Source organism: Aythya ferina (genome assembly GCF_964211825.1).
Source record: "Aythya ferina genome assembly, contig: HAP1_SCAFFOLD_102, whole genome shotgun sequence".
In the NCBI taxonomy this organism is placed as follows: Eukaryota; Metazoa; Chordata; class Aves; order Anseriformes; family Anatidae; genus Aythya; species Aythya ferina.
Window position 1 is genome coordinate 107501 of NW_028181417.1, and position 5461 is coordinate 112961.

General features: G+C 51.3%; 1 long non-coding RNA gene across 1 annotated transcript; it reads left to right on the forward strand.

Annotated features, from left to right (window-relative positions):
• The first annotated feature begins 466 nt into the window (after positions 1 to 466).
• Positions 467 to 3858, forward strand: LOC311428602. The gene is made up of 4 exons (XR_014687792.1): positions 467 to 710; positions 797 to 843; positions 934 to 1070; positions 3528 to 3858. It is a non-coding gene; the product is annotated as an uncharacterized lncRNA (long non-coding RNA).
• The last annotated feature ends 1603 nt before the right edge of the window (positions 3859 to 5461 follow it).

The following is a 5461-nucleotide window of genomic DNA, read 5'->3' on the forward strand; positions in this document are numbered from 1 at the left end:
AACCCTTACCCTAACCCTAACCACAACCCCAACCCCTAACCCCTAACCCCTAACCCCTAACCCTTATCCTAACCCTCTAAACCTACCCCTAACCTATCCCTAACCCTAACCCTCTAAGCCTAACCCTAACCCTCTAAGCCTATCAATAACCCCCAACCCCAACCCTCACCCGAAACCCTAACTCTAGCCCCAGCCCTAGCCCCTAACCCTAGTTCCCGAGAACTACATCTCCCGGTATGCTCTGGGCATTCAACATGGCCTCCCGGAAGTCCCGAATCCGAAAACTACATTTCCCGGTATACTCTGGGTACGCAACATGGCCTCCCGGAAGTCTGGAGTACAAGAACTACATCTCCCGGCATGCTCTGGGCACACAACATGGCCTCCCAGTGCCGGAAAACTACACCTACCAGCATTCCCCGCACAGCCAGCATGGCCAATCACAGGCCGAGTGCTCGAGAACTGCATTTACCAGCACTCACTGGAACCCTCACCGCCCTTACAAAAAAAGCCTCAAGCCCTAACATCCAAAAAACCTCGAAACCCCTACAGACCTAACCCAAACTATTTACCACAGATGTAGCAGTTGTTGTGTTGTAGGTCTGTCTCACTGTTCCTCTAAGCATCCCCTCTTTGTCTTTTAGAGGTGTTGTAGCTGTTTGAAGAGGGTAGATTGAAGCATCTGCCTCGGGGGCTGGTAAGCGGCAGAGGTAAGGGAGCAGATGAGAGTAACTTACCTAGTTGTGCTGTGTCTTTGGATGCTGCATCGGCCTATGCGTTTCTTTTTCTTTCACAGGTGTCTCGCACAGGCTCAAAGGAGCAAACTGCACTCTGAAGAGCTGTGTAAGAAGAGGGGCTGGTCATGAGCTGGGTTGGAGCAGAACGACCAAGTAGCACAAGGTGACTATGAAAGGTGTCCGTCTTGCTTTGCAGGTGCCGTGGCAGGCTCTCCACAGAAGTGGATAAGGATATGAGATAAGGCCAGAGAGCGACAAGGAGCGGCACGTGCAGGGATGGTTTTGAAGCGCTGCGGTGGCTTACTCTTCTGTTCATCAGGTGCCACAGGCAAGGTGGGTTGTAACATCAGTCGTTATATTTGCATGAAAGCAGTTCACTTGAACGCCACAGTGCATCTGAGTAGGGTGTTCTAGCAGAACAAGCTTGTCTGGCACAGCGGTGCCTGATGGCAGTGTGTTTCCTCAGGTGAAGAGGTGCCTGAAGCCCCATCCTATCTAGCCTGCACACAATTATCTGAGAATGAAAGCTGCTTTCCAGTAATTCAGAAAGCCAAGTTACGTCTCAGCCTTGAGCATCTCGGGCTTTTGGGCCTGTCTGTAACATTTGGCACCAGCACTAATACTTTTTTTGGCATATGTTTAGCGTTTGGGGCCTGTGTCTGGGATTTGGGCCCTGTCTCGAACCACTGGGGCTTTGTCCTGGGTTTTGGAGCCTGCCTCTAGAGTTCAGGGCCTGTGATTAGGCTTTTGGGGTCTGTGTCTGGGGGCCGGTATCTGGGGGCAAGGGGGGAGCTGCTTGTAGACCCTAGGGGCCAGCATTGAGGGGGTTGGGAGCTGACTCTACACCTTTGGGGCCTGCTTCTGGGGGCGGGAGGGGGTTGAGACCTGCATCTGGGGGAGGGGTGGGAGCTCTTTGTATTCCTTTGGAGCCTGTGTCGGGGGGGTGGGGGAGGGACGGGAGGGTTGGTTGGGAGGTGCTTGTACACTGTTGGAGCCTGGGTTGAGGGAGGAGGTTTGGAGCTGCTTCTACACCTTTGGGCCTGGCATCGGAGGTAGGGGGTTGGGTGCTGGTTGTAGGGGCCTGTGTTTGGGGGGGGGGCTTGGGACCTGCGTCTGGGGGAGGGGTGGGAGCTGCTTGTACACCTTTGGGGCCTGCATGTGTGGGGGGTCAGGGCCTGTGTCTAGCGGGCTGGGAACTGCTTGTACAATGTAGGAATCTGTTTCTGCAGGGTGGCTGGGAGCTGTTTGTACAACTTTGGGGCCAGCATCTGGGGGTGGCTGGGAGCTGCCTGTACACTGTAGGGGCCTGTGTTTAGGGGGGCTTGGAGGCCTCCCTCGGGGGGGGGGGAAGGTTGGGAGCTGCTTGTATAGGGCCTGCCTGGCAGGGGTTGGGAGCTGCTTGTAGAATTTGGGTCGCTGTGTCTGGGGGGGGGGTTGGGGCCTGTGTCTCAGGGGTGTTGGGAACTGGTTGTACACCTTTGGGTCCTGTCTCAGGGGGGGAGCTACTTGTACACTTTTGGGGTCTGTATTTGAGGGGGGTTGGGAGCTGCTTGTGCACTTTTGGACCTATGTTTAGAGGGGTTGGGAGGCTGCTCATGCATTCTAGGTTCCTCCCTTTTGAGAAGGGTTGGGGTCTGCATCTGTGGGTGGTTGGGAGCTGCTTGTACACTATAGGGGCCATGGTCTTGGAGGGGGGTCTGGGCTGTTTATACACCTTTGTGGCCTGTGTTTGGGGGGGGGGGGGGTGGGCCTGTGCCTGGGGGAGTTGGGAGGTGCTTGTTCACTCTAGGAGCCTCCATTTGGGGGTCTTTGGGGCCTCCCTTTGAGGGGGAGGGAGTTGGGAGTTGGTTGTACACCTCCGCATCCCATGTCTTGGGGGGGGTGGGGGGAGTGGGACCGGTCTCTGAAGGGGCGGGTTGTGAGCTGCTTGTACACCTGTGTCGGGGGGAGGGTAGGGGGGGTGGCGGGGGTCGGGCCCGGGTCTTGGGCCAGTGTCTGGGTGGAGTCCAGTTCTTGGGAGGGGGTGGTGGGGTAGGAGCTGCTTGTGGGCAGTTGGGGTCTGCATCTGGGTGTGGTTGGTGCCTGCTTCTGTTGGCAGTTTGGGGCCTGCTTGTAGACTTGTGCAGCCTGGGTTTGGGGGCTTTTCTGTAACGTTTGGGGTCTGCATTTTTGCTTTGGGATGCATCTTGAGCTTTTGAGGCCTAGCAGTAGCATTTGGGGCCTGCATCTGGGGCTTTTCTGTAGCATTTTGGTTGCGTATTTGTGATTTGGGGCCTGTATCGTGGGTTTTGCCTTTTTTGTAGTTTCCATCTTTGTGTGTGTGTGTTTCGTTGTTGGTTGTCTGGGGTTAGGGGCAGGTTGGGGTTTGGATTAAGGTCAGTGTCATTAGCGTTAGGGGGTTGATAATAAGGGTTAGGGTTGTGGTTAGAGTTGTTAGGTTTAAGGGGAATAAGGACTTCAGGGTAAGGGGATCAAGGTTGTGGGAATAAAAATGTTGTTTTTGCGCAGTTACATCCTGTAGAGGGAAGGAAGGTGGTATTGAGATATGCTTGCAGTGATAAGACAGCTTAACAGTGTGAAATGAGTTCATCTGATTCGTGTCAATATGGAACAATGCTAGGGCCGCATGATATGATGAAAAGTCTGAGAAAACCAGAGTGGTTAATGTATATAGTTCTTGTATCTTGCAAAGGAATGGTCCAGCAATTCCGGTCAATAGGGGATAAGAGAACAAAGGGGTTTCAGAATAACTGCTAACTATTACAACTGTTGCATGGGACACTATGCAAGTGTCTGCCATCCAGCCAAGATGGACAAAGGAGAAGGACAAGAGAAAAGCCTGGGAGGAAGACTACGAGCCTTCAGTACGAGCGGCCCCCAGAGGGACCACCGGAGACTGATAACGCCTGCACCAGTGGGAGGGTTTGGATTCTGGGAACTAATTAGAATAACCCTGCCTTTTGTAGAAGTAGTAATGAATATGTATTAGCCTAGCAGCATAAAAACCAGCCGCCTGATGTAACTTGTGTGCGTCTTGGTGGAGCAGAGACTCCTGGCGCACCCAGCGCTGCTTGCTTACCTCTATTCAATTAATAAATTGTAAATTTCAATTGCAATCCTATTTGGGACCCAGTCATTTATTACAAGCGGGCGCTCGTCCGGGAGGGCTTTGGTTCCTGATTTCTGGTTTGATCTAGGAGAGGCACCCCCACCATTTGGTGGCTGCTGTTTGAGTCAGGTCGGAACTAATGGCATCTTGAACCTGAATAAAGGTAAGCAAAGTTTCTGATTCTTTTTTTCAGCTCCCTTGCCAGCTGCAGCACTATATTTTGCCTGTAACTGTGTGTGTGAAGATCCGAACGAAGATGACGGAGTCGTAAGCATTTAAAGCGTATACCGTTCGGTTGGGTGGGGTTCGGTTGCCTGTGTGTGTAAGAGTGTGACTGAGATGGAACTTAGTTCCGAAGCGATTGTGGAAGTCTTCTAACCGCGGTTCCAATCTCCCGCGAGGGACTTGGCCGGTGAAGGACCGAAGGGATTCCTATAGGATTTGTGGGTGTGTGATAGGTCCTCGACCCCCTGCAAGACACTCTTACTAAGGTAACCAAGGGCTGTGGGAATTGCCAGAGTAAAATTCCTAGATGGGTCAGACAAAATCGAAGACCAGAGACCGGAAGAAAGGGAGCAAATTACCAGTCATACCACCAGAAAGTCCATTAGGAATAACGATTCGAAATTGGAATGATAGGGACCCCAGAAAAGGAAAAAGTAAATTAAAAATGGTCCAGTATTGTGTGACAGAATGGCCAAAGGAGCCTTTAAGACTACATGTCTTTTGGCCTGTTTTTGGATCCTTCAAAGACTGGATTTGCCAGGCCTTAAATATCCATGTTAATTCAAAGGAACCTTTTAGCCAGGAAGAAAGTGATTATGCAGGATTATGGATCAGGAGGACTTCACGTCCTTTTCTAGCCTCAATATTTACACTAAAAGCAGGTAAGAAATTTGAAGAACAAGAAGAACATGAAAAAGAAAAAGAAGATAAACGTGAGCCGTTGGATAAGCTACCACCTCCATATCCTAACAATCCACTCCCGGCGGCTCCCCCTCCGGTGGCTGTGGTATCGCCACCAGTACCACCGTTGCCCCAGCTTCCACCACCAACAGCACCAGAATTAGACCGACCTCCGGCCGCATGCAGGAGAAGTAGGACGGACGTATCTGAGAGGGCTTCTCTATATCCCTTAAGGGAGGTAACTGGTGTATAACTGGTGCGCGTCTTGGTGGAGCAGAGACTCCCAGCGTACCCAGCACTGTTTGCTTACCTCTATTCATTCAGTGAATTGTAAACTTTGATTGTAATCCTATTTGGGACTTTTATTTATTATAACAGACAACCTTGTAAAACGCAGACAACCAGAATCCTTACAGCAATTAGGTAGAAATCACGGCGTAAGAAACATTACCACCTCAAAGAGTAAAAACCTCAAAAGAAATGTGACTTGTAACAGGCCAGCAGCTGTGTATTTTCTGTGAAGCACCAGCTAGATTATGAACCTTGAATAGCACAGTTAAAGGGGAAACAGGGGAGGGTCCCGGTCCTCGGCAGAAAAAAAAAGTGTATAAACTGTGTATGGAATTAGTAGGCACCCTCCTGCTTGTGGGACACCCGCCATTGTAATCTCGAATAATAATGGTACTGTACTGAGATCCTCGACTCAGCC